We start from the raw sequence: 14,570 nt of genomic DNA, 5'->3' as shown, positions 1-14,570 counted from the left end.
ACTTAAATTGGTCTAAGACTTATCACCCACTACAATAAAAGGTCACAGATTCTGGTCCTGGAATTATATATCAACAATCAAAAGAATTGGAATTGTGACCAAAAATATATCCAGCAAATTTAAGTAGTATTGAATTTTTTTTAAATTGACTTTCAGTGAACTATAAGAGTTTTAGGATTTTGGAACTCAATAGAAAATTTACAATATAAGAGCTAACATCAAAGACTGATTTCAAGGAACTTAATATGGACAAACTGTTTATGTTTTATACATGGAAATGTAAGCCACATTGCTAAGACTGTCACTAGTAATTGGGTAGTCCAAAAGAAAGAATGAGGTAGAGCTAAATTATGTGATTCTAAAAAGCAAAACTGTGTAGGAAAAGATAAAAATGGTAATTATGCTATTATACAAATAATACTCAAATACTCAAAGAAAATAAAAAAAAAAACCAAGCTAGTGAATCATTGTCATCCTGTAACAGCCTGAAAACCCTGAAGGTTTCCAAAGAATCCTAGTTTGATCAAGCTTCAGTATTATTCCTTTGATTTTGTTACATTTTAAAAGGGACATTTGGGGGGAAAATATTTTTTTCCAAAAATAAACTTCACAAGATTTCTTTTTTTTTTCTTTTTTCTTCTTTTTTTTTTTCTTTTTTTGCTGAGGCAATTGGGGTTAAGTGACTTGCACAGGGTCACACAGCTGGGAAGTGTTAAGTGTCTGAGATCAAATTTGAATTCTAGTCCTCCTAACTTCAGGGCTGGTGCTCTATCCAATGCGCCACCTAGAGGCCCCAAGTTCACAAGATTCACTGATTTTTAAAATTTCATTTTTTTTCTTTTAAAACATCATTAAATTCAAGTTTCCTTCTTTGGGGATGGGGACTACAAATATGAAATCTTATATATAGTGTTAGACACAGTGGCTATATTATTTGGCTTTGCTTAAAAGTTTGTATTTGTTGCAAGGTAAGGTTTAATGGAGAGGATACTTTTTAGAGGAGGAAATTACTATGGTTTAAAACATAAAGCAACAACATAACTTGTAAAGAATTAAAAAAGAATGAAAACTTGAGGTAGGAGATTGAGTGAATTAGTTGTAAGAAATATGATTTAGTTTTAATTCTTAAAATAAACTTCCTTAGTTTAAAGATTAGAAATTAATTCTTCAAAAGTTAATAAATTTAATTCCTGTTTAAAAATTTATGACTAATATGTAAATGTTTTACATGACTTTATAGGTATAATCAATATCATATTGCTTGCTTTCTTAAGGGGCAGAAGAGATTAGAGAAGAGAGAATTTACCGCTCAAAATTTTAAAAAGATGACTGTTAAAGGAAAAAATGTTAGATGTAATTGGGATTGATGAAACAAGTAATAGTTTTTTTAAAAAATTTTGTAATTTGTAATTTAAAAATTTACAATTAAAATTTTTTATTTATTTAATTTATTTTCATTTATTTGTTTAATTTTATTTAAATTTAAAATTTTAAAGATTAAAAAGTCATGATTTTATTAAGTATCCATAATGGAAAAACAATTTTGTCTTTCAGCTTTCATAGTACTCTGTTAAACAACTAAAACTACTTTATAGAATAATGCTTAGTTTAGTAAATACATGTCTGTACATATTCATTTATCATCTTTTATAAAGACTAGTGAAAAGAAATTTATTAGATATCTGAAGAACTATGTGATTATATTATATTGGTACTAATTTCAGAAATCATGCATTGCAGGGATTAACTTAATTTCTAAAAGGAGTAAAAAAATTTTTTTAAGGTTTATGTTCCAATCTTTGTTTTCTTCTCTCATGTTAGATGACTTTACCCCTACTCAGTTTTTAGAAGCCATCAAATAAATTTATCCGGAGGCCGCATTTGAGCTGACAAATGACAAGGAATAGAGAGATTTATTGCTGGCTCTCTGGTTATTCCTTTTTCACTCTTTAATGTTTGCATTTCTATACTGTTCCGTGCTTCCTCTTCTTCTTCTTCTTCTTTTTTTTTTGTCTCCACCCTCCCCAACTCCTGTTCTTTTTTTTTTCTCCACTTGACCTATTTCCTTTTTAAATTGGTCTCATGATTTTATCACTTTTTATTTGTAAATCTTTTCCCATCATACATTTTATTCCATACTTCTTTAATTTAAAACAATTTAGAAGTGCCCTCCTCCTTTATCTTTGTCATTTATTGAAGCAAGATTATCTTTGTTTTGTAGCTACATATGTAGAATATTAATTATTCATATTGACATCTGTTCTAAGACATCCAGGTCTTCTAGGCTCCTGATTCTGACATCTAATATATTAGCAATCCTTCCCAGTTTTATTCATAGTCAATTGAGATATTTGCTGCCTTTGAAGCAAACTTTTAATCTTCTTAATTTTCATTGTTAAGTATATGCTGTGAGCAAGTTTCAGTGCTGGTGCCAAATATATAAAGAAAAAAGAATTTAACCATTGGTTCAGGAAACTTAGATTCATCCTGGAGAAGTGGAGAACTGATATTTAAGGATACATTCTTGTTGATAAGCCAATGATATCTGACTGGCTTCTGATTATGTCCAGCTATCTTTCCAGTTCTCATAAGATACATAGGCAGTCCTTAATCAGTCAACAAACATTAATTAGCATCTGCTAGAGGCAACAAGGAGATACAAATGGGAATCTGGAGTCAGGAAGATCTGAACTCATCTTTGGCCCCAGATAATTAGTAACTGTGTAATCTTGGCAAGTCACTTAACCTTTTTGCTTCATTTTTCTCATTTGCATAATATGGTAGTGTTATAAGCAACTATTCCCCAGGGTTGTGGTAGAGACAAAGTAAGATAATATTAGTAAAAGTGTGTTGTGAACCTTAAATCATTATAACAGCTAATAATATTAGCTATTATCATGTGCCAGTCATCTTCTGTGTTCTAATTCTCCTTTACCTAAGGACAATAGAGAACAGACATAACAAGGACAAAAGAATGCAACATAGGTAAGTAGTTGTAATTGTCCATTGTTCTTAAAAAGAACCAACATGACATTACTACATCGGGGTCAAGATACAGTACATCCAACTGTTGCTAATCAGACCAGTGTAAGTTCAAAAGGCACAAATATTCTATATGTCCGTTTGGAATGGGTATGTCTCTAAATTTGCACATTTGCACATTTCACATTTCTTTTGAGCTACTGTAAATATGATTTACTCAGAGCCCAGAATCTTCTTTGATATGGACATGCTAAGCTGGCAATTTTATACCATTGTCTCCCATGTCTTACAATCAGTTCCAAAGTTCTTCAGGGAGACTTTGAAAGTGTCCTTGTATCACTTCTGACCTCTGAGTGCTTGCCTAATAATCATTATGTAACTTTGAAGCATTATGTGACTCTGAAGCCACATGCAATCAGGTGGGATAAGAAATGGTCTCCTCTGAGACTTACGCCCTTTCTCCTCTTCTCTCAAACTGTCATGTGAGAGAAAGATCATTTACTGGTTAGTGCCTCTGTTCTAGCTTAGCAGTCAATTAGAAGGCTTTTCTTGAATATACAGTAAACAGAATATTCAAAGAAGACTAATACTTGCCCATAAATAGAGAGCTATGTCCTTCCATTCTGGGTTATCATACACTTTTTTTAATTTAATATTTTATTTTATTTTATAATGACTTTATATTGACAGAATCCATGCCAGGGTAATTTTTTTACAACATTATCCCTTGCACTCACTTCTGTTCCGATTTTTCCCCTCCCTCCTTCTACCCCCTCCCCTAGATGGCAAGCAGTCCTATATATATCATATACTTTCTGTAGCAGGCCCATTAAACATTAAACAGGCTGTGTGCAGATACTTCCAGGACTGGGCTAGCCCTCCCCCCCCAATACACTACTAGATCATTTATTACACTAAGGAAGTCATCATTTTGGAGTCTTAATCCGTGGTGTAAAAATTAAATCCCATTTTCAACACCATTTGTGTACTTCTGAACAAATATTCACTTTATGCTTGCTTCAGATCCCAAATTTTAAAGAGAATGAGGTAAAAATCATCAATAGCACTATGAGGCCCTTGAACTTTCAGAGTATTTACAGAATTATTAAGGTTATTATCATTCGTTCCCATATGAATCAGTAATGATGAATAGGTTTGATTTTGGGGCAGAATCTCTGACATCTGAGATATCAGCCTTCAGAAGAAAATACAAATTCTACTTGTCAGTGTCAAGTCCAGGTTCAAATCCTGCTTTAGACTCGTACTGTCTGCTATATGTGATCATGCATATATAGCACTTATACACTGAGATTTTGTTTCCTTTTCTGCAAAATGGAGATAATAGCACCTCATAGTATTGTTGTAAAGATCAAAAAAAATCAATATGTGAAGTGCTTTGCAAACTTTAAAATGCTATATAAATATTAGCTGTTTTATAATTATTATTATCATTGTATAGAGTGATTTGTGCCATCACATTTTCCCCAATGTTGGCAGTCATTTGCCACCTCATATCTCTTTCTAGTGCCTGGTGTGTCACTGGGCAACTAGGTGGTGCAGTGGATAGAGAGTACTGGGTCTGGAGTCAGGAAGACTAAGATCTAAGTTCAAATGTGATCATAAACATTTACTAGCTGTGTGCTGGGCAAATCACTTAATCCTTTTTTACTCAATTTCCTCTTCTGTAAAATGAGCTGGAAAAAGAAATAGTAATATCATATTAGAATCTTTCCCAAGAAAACCCCTAGTGGGGTCATAAAGAGCTGTATACAACTTAAATGAATGAACAACAAAAAGTACATCTAGCCTTTATACTTATAACTACAACTTTTGTTTTCTAGGTGAGAGGTGAGGGAAATGGTGACCTCAGTTTATATAGTCATGAGATTCTTCTTCAAGACTTCAAAGATCTATGAATAATATTACCCAAAATGGATACTCCTTCCACAAGACTATCATCTATATGATTTGATAACTGGTCTTTGAGGGTTGCATATTTGAGAACAAGCTAACCTATTGATGAGCCGCTAGGAATTAGCTAGACTGGGTTGAGGAAAAAAAAAAAATATTCTGTCAACAAGCCCATTCCCAAATTCTCTCTAGCTCAACAGAACCTGCAAGAACTTTTATACTGCCAAGATAGTTTTTGAGAAGCCAGGGTCATCATTAGGCCAACATGAAACATTGCAAGAGGACAAAAGTGGGAGAATATAGCCCTTGGGGTTATATGCTTTGAAGTTTGCTTAGTACTCATGCTGTTTTATGATCTGGTCATTTAATGATATTAAATAATATGATATTAACTTAATGATAGGCTAACATGAAATATGCCTTAGGAATATTAGAAAGATTGGAATGTACAGTGTTAATTAAGCTGAGATTGGGCTCTGTAAGAATCCAATCTTGCTATTGTAAAGGAAGTACACAGCTGTGATCCTCTTCCTAATTTATTCTGTCACCCATTCTTCCCGACTATTTTAACAAAGGCATAAAATAAAGAGAACTATGAAAATTGCAGGTACTGACCCATATAAGGAAAACTTAATTAGGCTGTCTTGTGTAATATGGTTCGTTATAATAGTGGCTGGAATCAAATAGGTAGAACCTCATTAGCTTAGATTCCCCCTGGTGGTTACATTTATTTGTGCCTTTATCACAAGCCATTATCAGTAAGAAGACATTATTTATAGTAAATTAGATATTGTTTCTGTCTGGTATTTTTTAGTTCTAGCATTTTGTACTTAGCATAGGATTTTGTCTTAGAGATATAAAGCAAATATATGGAGATATGATAAAAACAATTTAAAAGAAATAAAAATAAGAACGAAAAACTCATATGATCTTGATGCAAATGAATAAAATACAGATAATGTTAAGGATTTTGAATAATTTATTATTCTTGCCAATGATACTGTTAATCATAGATTTGATATTTAGATGGATCTGTGATGTCACCATTGTAAACTATTCTATTTTTGTTAGACTATGTGATTCTTGTCCATATCCTCCCATCAATATTCTATAGTGGTTGTATGCAATATTCAGGAGGCTTTCCTGTATATCCTCTTTTATTCCTTCTTTGAGAAGCATAACCCAGTCACTTAAAAGGAAGGCAGCCATTTGGGAGATTTAGGGACTTGCTTCTGGAAGAAGGAGCAGCCTTTTTCACACTGCCTACATAACCAGAAATGCTTGTCTTTAAAACTACCAATCTGGGGCAGCCTTTCTCAGTCCCTGTCTTTCTCCCCGCCCTCCCCCCTCCCCCTCCTCCTGCTCCCCCCACCCCTTGCGACATTCCTATTAGTATGTAAAGTTGAAGATCTTATTTACTTACAGCATGGATGCTACAATGGATAAGAGTAATGGCCACTTTCTCCTTAGGTTCTATGGTCCCAAGAAATGGACTTGGTGTAGAGTGTTGGTATGTTATGGTTGTCCTTTATATTTCTAGATGCAGGGAGCAGAGTCACTGGATCTAGGGATTTGAGCCATGGTGACCTTGGATTCTTAGCCAAAGGGTGTTGTCAGCTTAGTAGAGAAATCTTGAGAAGATTGGGTGCCCCTTATAGATTGTTGGAAATACAGGATTTTTGGAGCTGACAAACTATGAATTTGGTCCTCAAAAGTCCACCTCTAGAGGGAATTAAGAGATTATGACCCTAAGTTTTTTTGGGAAGTGTTTGTATGTTTGTTTTTATTATACTGTTGAAGTAAATATTCTTTTGTAAAGGTGAATCTTTGTTAAGTAGTTAAATGGTACTGGAGTATTGAAAACCCCTAAAACTGAGGGAGCATAACTAATGGAATTTGAGCCAAAGATAGAAACTAGGTACCTCTAAGTTCCTTAGTCTAGAGTCAGGAAGACTCATCTCCCTGAGTTCAAATCTGGCCACAGACTTACTAGCTGGATGATTCTGGGCAAATCACTTAACTCTGTTTATCTCAGTTTCCCCATCTGTAAAATGAGCTGGAGAAAGAAATGGTGAAACCATTCTAGTATTTTTCCCAAGACAACCCTTCCTGGAGTCATGAAGCATAGGAGAGGTAAAATGTAATTAACACACCTGGTTTTCAGAATGTGAGGATCAAAGTAAGCACTGTTACACTTTCTCCAGACCAGCAATTTCTGAGGGTGCTGAGGATGAGGAATACCCTCTATTAAGACAGATTGGCACCTGCTCTTGTACTAGAGAGTTTCCTGGGGGGCAGTGAGAGATTAAATGGCTCAGAAAAACAGCCAGCTGTGGGACTTTATAAATTTTTATTAAAAAAGTCAGCTCTTTGCCTCAGTATTTTTTTCATATTTCATAGAAACCTGCTTAGCACTTAGGTTATCTTTTTAAAAAATTTCTCACACTAAAAATGGAAAAAAAGGCCATAAACTGAAAGCTATGTCAATGAACTTTACTTCAATCCTTAGAAAAAAATCTAGAATAGATTATTAAATAGATCGTTAAAGAGATGGCTCCTGAAGATTAAGCTACCCCTGGACTCTATTGCCTCTTAAGTGTCAGGAAGTATGAAGAATTGAATATTTTTTTATCATCATCTCAGGGCAGGCAGTGGTGCTATGAGGGCAGGAAGCTGCTTCATTTCCTAACAAGGGCACCAGCCTCATGCTCATGTTGTAGCTGTTTTTATGTATAGATAGAAAATAAGAGAATTGTAACCTCTGAATTGAAATTGTTAAATTGATCCACTATTATGTGGTTATGGAGCTGACTGTCTTTGACAAAGGGAGAGAGACAAACTGTAACTAGTCTCCTATCTCCCAGTGGCAGAGCAGCTGGTCTGGTGAAGAGCCAGCATAGTGTCCCAATGACTTACCTGCCTTAGCCTAGCATTGGATTTGCTTATCTACCTGAGATATTGGACTCTAGAAGGGACAAGATCAGCTGAGCCACTGGAGATGCTTTTGAAGAGCCAGTTCAACTGAAGAACAGAACTACCCATTCCTCACCAATCATACCTTACAGAAAAAATCCTAAAGACCCTTTAGGAACACAAAGGACATTGAAGCCATGAGGTTCCAGAGCTATAAATTGCCTTGGTCATATTTGTTCCCTATGTGTGTGCCCTCTTGTACTCTGTTTGTGACTCTTTCCTCTGACTCTAGATTCTGAAGCTATTCAAGGGACAGTAAGCCTCTATTGCTGGAAAAACATAACTATTATTCTTGTTAAGCCATTTCAGTAAATGCTTTTGCTAAGCAAATGATTCTATTCATTGGGAGCTGTTGATCTAGTGTTAGAAGGATAGACCTCCATAAATGTCACCACTAAACCATGGAAATAGTAGAAGCTCTCTTTCTGGGGACCTAGTCTGCCAGCACTAGTATAAATTGGGTAGGTTGAGTGAGCCCTGAGGGAGCATTATAAAAGAGACTTCAGCAGTCACTTAATCCAATCTATATTTCATTTATTGTAACTGTTTTAATTTATCCCCAATGGTTATAAAACTTAAACCATTTCTAATACTTCCAAACTTTGTGGTACTGCATAAAAGTAAACTTTTTCCATCAGAATTGCACTGTTTAGATCACTCACCATACTAAGGCTTGGGCAATGTCTCTATTTTTACTGTCATTCTATGATGTAACTTTAACCTTTAAGTGTCTCTGGTTGCAGAGGTCAGATTGTGATCTTCTTTCTTCAAGAGAATGCTTTTAAGGAAATCCTCTTCTGTTTCCTAAAGGGTTTCATACCTAAAATCTTGTATTTGGGGCTACTCTCAAAGCAATCCTTATGTTTAAGGCTGCCTGTAACATCTCTCTACTCTGGATAGAAGGCTAGATTTCAATGTTTATATTTAGCTATGAAATCTTGCTTCCCTTATTAAAAAGTTGTTTTTAAAAATGCTTGAACTTTGGGTTATTCCCCAAACAACCCCAAAGATTGGTGCTTCCCAGAAAATCTTGCTTCTCCAATTAGAAAATTAGACTCTGGAATCACACTGCTAAAGAAACAATTTGGAATATTATCCATGAATCATCTTGGACTGAATGGGCCAGCAAATTTCTGTTTCTGTCACATGCTTCTGCCAGTTTAGAAAGTACACTAATTTGTGATCAGAAGGTATGGATTTGAATCCTACTTCTGACTCTTTCTCCCTTTTTGATCTCTCTGAGTCTCAGGTTTTTCATCTTAAAAAGATGAAAGTGTTGGTTTGGGATCCCATATGAGGATATAATCCTATATGTGGAGGTTATAAAATTATGATTATCAACAAATGTTTAATTTGCATAGCTAGGTTGAATAAAAATTTCTCTGGTGAAAAGGGATCACAAGTGAAAAAAATTGAAGTGCTGGACTAAATGACCTCTAAAGATCATTCTAACTTTCAACCTCTGGTCCTATACTATGATTCTTGGCTATTGCTATTCTTTGGGTTGAAAGAGTCTAGTCTCAGTAGCCCTCTTCTTAGATCACATCATAGGTAAACAGATCATCTCTGAGCCTCTACTGCAAGTTGGATTAACTATTCCTGGAGGTTAGAGGAGAGGGAAGAAGGTTTTTTTCCTTCCATCCACTATCTACTCCATATACTTGTGATTCTCTGGGCACTGCAGAAGCAAAATAAAAGGTAAAGAAGACAAAAAGGGCTAAAAACAATTTGTTATTCTCTTTTATAGTTGGACATAGAGAAGTGTTTTTCATATTAGACTCTGTTCTCCAGAGTGCTAGCCACCTAATCTTTTTGGGGGCAGTCTTAGTCCCTAAAACTCAAAACTTGTTTTGTCAACATGGCAACAATTAGTATGTCGATTCTTTTAAGGAAGAAGTATGCTCAAATATTCATAGGCACTTTGACAGAAAGAGTAGAGGAGGAATATGATGGGCAGGTCACATGACCACTATTGACTTGATTACCATCTCTCCTGAGTGTCTAATGAAAACATATAGGACCCAGGACCCAAAAGCCTTTGTAATAGCAATGCTTCCAGACCAGTGCCTACAGCCATCATCCAGGGAAGCAGGAGATGCATACCATCTCTTATGCAGTGTTAACCACATTTATTAAGTAACAAGAGAAGAAAGTTCTTATCACCAAAGTCTTTTGGTACTATTAAATGTTCCACATCACAAAAAAGTAGAAATAATATTAAAGAATCATTACCATTTTGTCCCTATTCAATAAATGCCAGTGGCTTCTTCTAGCCTCCAGGAGCAAATACAAAATGCTCATTTGGAATTCAAAGCCCTTCATAATTTAGCTTCCTTCTACCTTTCCAGTCTTCTTATACCTTACTCCCTAAAATGTAACCTTTGATATAGTAACATTGGCTTCTGACTGTTCCACTAATAAGACACTCCATCTCTCATCTCTTGCTGTCCCTTACGCTTGGGATGCTCTCCTTTTCCCACTCTCACTATTGATCTCTCTGGCTTCCTTTAAATCTCAAGTAAAATCCTTCCTACTGGAAGCCTTCCTCAACCTCTCTTTTTTTTTTTAAATTTTATTTTATTTAATAATAACTTTGTATTGACAGAATCCATGCCAGGGTAATTTTTTACAACATTATCCCTTGCACTCGCTTATGTTTCGTTTTTTTCCCCTCCCTCCCTCCACCCCCCCCCCTCCCCCAAGATGGCAAGCAGTCCTATATATGTTAAATATGTTGCAGTATATCCTAGATATAATACATATTCCTCAACCTCTCTTAATTCTAATGCCTTTCCCTCTGTTAATTATTTCCTATTTATTTTATATGTAACTTGCTCTGTACAAATGTTTGCATACTGCCTTCCCCCCCACCCTACCCCCGCACTCCTCCCCCCCACACTAGATGGCGTCCTCTTTGAAGACAGAAACTTTTTTTTCCCTCTTTTTGTATCTCTATCATTTAGTATAGTGACTGGCATAAAATAATTGCTTAATAAATTTTTATTGAATTGAAATGAATTTGCTTTGCTGTTGCACTCTAAGGACTACAGAATCTTTCTATTAGATTGGCAACTGAAACCTTCCATTTCTGTTGTCTCTTCCATTAAAATATGAGCTCCTTTAAGACAGAGAATATAATATTTTTCTAATTGTATTCTCAGAGCTTAGGAGAGTGCTTTATACATAGTAAGTACTATCCTCTTAACACTAGATTACAAGTCCCCAGGGAGCCAGTAGACTCAGTTTGTTTGCAAAAGCATTACTCAAATGGCATAGCAAAAACAGGAGTTACAAAGCTTTCTCCTGACAAAGCAGTCAAAAATGCTTAATTTACTGATTCATTTATACTCCATAAAAGAGATTTATTTATCCAAAATGACCAAAGGGAACTTCTTTGATTAATTACCTTTGCTTCAGTGACACTGATGAAATTATAAATGGCATGCTTATCAGATTTTCAGATGATAAAATACTGAAGCACAGCTAGCCACATTGAAAGGGTCCAAAATGATTTTCACAGGCTCATACTATTGATTTGGTGCTGTTTTTAGGGAAGATGTAGCAATAACTCTAAAGTCATCTGGCTTTGAGAGTGATGTAGTTGGAAATATATATTTCTTCCCATAGGTTATCCTGCCCCAGTTTACTTGATAAAAGCTAGATGTTATGGCTCCAAATATTGCTAGCAGTTAAGATAACAGCCTGTTGGTTAGTGATAATAGTTTGAGACTAATGAGCAACAATAATGAGATGCTTAAAGGATGTAGATGGAGAACAAAATTGGGTGTCTGTTACCTGAAAGTCAGTACCAGACCCCTCCTCAACTATACCTCTAAGCCATAAAATTAGTTTATCATGAGATGAAGCGGTTTTTTTTTCCTATAAATTCTCTTTTTCCTATAAATTTATCTTCTTGCTCTTGGTTCTTTGCTAATTTCTTTTGAAACTTAGCTGGGCTTTAATTGGCATTACAATTTCAAAAAACTTTGCCCATTGGCTTGTAGATGGGTCAAGGCTGCAAATTCTTTGAGACACCACCTGACACAGGTCTGGAATCTCAATTTTTGGGATTTCCCCCTTAAACTCCAATATTATGAGCAGAATTCTCATAGATGATTAAATTTTATTTTGAAAAAATTATTTATTTTTAAAATTTTTAGTTAAAACTTTATTTTTTAAAACATATGCATAAATTTCAATATTCATCCTTGCAAAACCTCATGTTCCAAATTTTTTTCTACTTCCCTTTCTACCTTTCTCCCCTAGATGGCAAGTAATCCAATATATGTTAAATATGTGCAATTCTTCTATACTTATTTCCACAATTATGCTACAGAAGAAAAATCAGATCAAAAAGGAAAAAAAAATGAGAAAAAACAAAATGCAAGGAAACAACAAAAAAAGTAAATTATTTTGTGATCCACACTCAGTCTTCACAGTCCCTTCTCTGGGTACTGATAGCTCTCTTCATCACAAGACGATTGGATATGGCCTGAATCACGTAGATGTTGAAGAGTCACTTTTATCAGAATTGATTGTCACATAATCTTCTTGTTGCCATGTACAATGTTCTCTTGCTTCTATTCATTTCACTTAGCATCAGTTCATGTAAATCTGTCCATGCCTCTTTGAAACATTTGTACAAAGCAATCATTTCTTGTGGCTGATCATTTCTTAAAGAATAATAATATTCCATAACATTCATATATCATAGCTTATTTAGCCATTCTCCAACTGATAGGCATCCACTCAGTTTCCAATTCTTTTCCATTACAGAAAGGATTACTCCATTTTTGCACATGTGGGTTTTTTCATCTTTTTAATGATCTCTTTGGGATACAGATCCAGTAGACACTGGATCAAAAGGTATGCATAATTTGATAGCCTTTGTGACAAACTTTCTTCCATATTGCTCTCCAGAATGGTTGAATCAGCTCACAACTCCACTAACAATGTACGTGTCCCAGTTTTCCCACATCTCCAACATTCATCATTATCTTCTCTTGTCATCTTGGCCAATCTGGGAGATGTGTAATGGTACCTCAGAGATGTGTAATGGTACCTCAGAGTTGTGTAAATTTGCATTTCTCTAACCAATAGTAATTTAGAGCATTTTTTCATATGATTAGAAATGGTTTTAATTTGAAAACTGTTCATATCCTTTGACCATTGAGATGATTAAATTTAATAGAGATAAATGTAAAATATACATAAACAAACTATGATTTGAAAAATTCCTTTTATAGGATAAGACAGACATGCCTAGGCAAAAGTTTGTATGAAAAAGGTCTAGAGATTTAGTGGACTGTGAGCTTGATATAAGAATCTGTTGGAATCCTTACAAAGTGTTAAGTCATTAGAGTTGAGACAATAATTATCTAATTTAGCATGGTTCAGTATGATTGATCTCATCTTACAAGATGTTATGGGCCAGAAGAAACAAGGTACTAAGTGGAAACAATGCTTGTGTTCACACCTTTAGAGAGCTCATATAAGCAAGAAGCTCTTAGGGCCAGAGAGCACTCTGGGAGGAAACCCATAATCCCACTCTCAAATCCCACTCTTGGAGAAGGAGCATAAATAGAGCTTCAGTGACCCAGTCAAGTTAGTTCAGCTGAAAAGATTGAGGCAAGAGAGATTCATTCGATCTTCCATCTTTGTGCTGGCTGGAGGCTGAAGAAAGCAGAGGCAAAGGACAACTGCAAGAGCTCTTGGAACCAAGCAGAAAGATAGGCCTCTAAGAAAAACTAACCGGGCTATTTTGGAGGAAGCAATAAAAGATCTGAACTATTAACACCTGGCTGCAGTTGGGTGATTATTACTTTTAACTGAAACTAAGTCTGCCTCCAGAAAACCTTCCCAAGAAACCTGCTCTCAGAAAGAACCTTCATATTATATTTTAAAGAAGAAAAACACCACACTTACAAAGTATTAAGTCATTAGAATTAATAGAGACAATTAATTATCTAATTTATCATGGTTCAGTATGATTGATCTGATCCTACTAGGCGATATTATGGGCCAGAACTTGAAACAAGGTACTAAGTAGAATTGAGGAGTCAATATTTAAATCTAGTTTAGAATTGATTTAATCCTACAACAAATAATGGTTTCCCAGTGATATAATGATTGGTGTGTACTCGGTGTACAGCATATAAGCAAGAAGCTCTCAGGGCCAAAGAGCACTCTGGGAGAGACTCCTGGCTGTATTTGAAGTGATTATTACTTTGAAGTGAAACTTAAGGCTGCCTCCAGAAAATCTCACCAAGAAACCTGCTCCCAGAGAACCATCATATATTATAAAAAAGAAGAAAACACCACAATAATCAATATTGGGACAATATAACCAAAAATTCTACTGTGAGTGAGAACCATAGTGTTCTGAATGGGAGCAGAAACAATATTACTCTCATTTATTCTGGTTGTATCACATGTGGACTAATGTATTCAGTTTTGGGTGCCACATTTTAGGAAGAACATCAACAAACTGTTACAAGTTAGATAGGAAGGCAAGGCAACTTGCCATATAGAGATTGGTCAAAGTAATTGAGGCTATTAAACCACGAAGACAAGACTAGGGGATGAGGTAACATGGACAGCATCATCATGAATTTAATTTTGTATAATGTGGAAGGGATATTAGGCTTCTTACCCTTGGATTTAGAAGGCAGCACTAAGAACAACTGCAAATGGGCAGATTTAGT

Source organism: Antechinus flavipes, chromosome 1, assembly GCF_016432865.1.
Source record: "Antechinus flavipes isolate AdamAnt ecotype Samford, QLD, Australia chromosome 1, AdamAnt_v2, whole genome shotgun sequence".
In the NCBI taxonomy this organism is placed as follows: domain Eukaryota; kingdom Metazoa; phylum Chordata; class Mammalia; order Dasyuromorphia; family Dasyuridae; genus Antechinus; species Antechinus flavipes.
Note: the sequence above shows the minus strand (reverse complement) of the source record.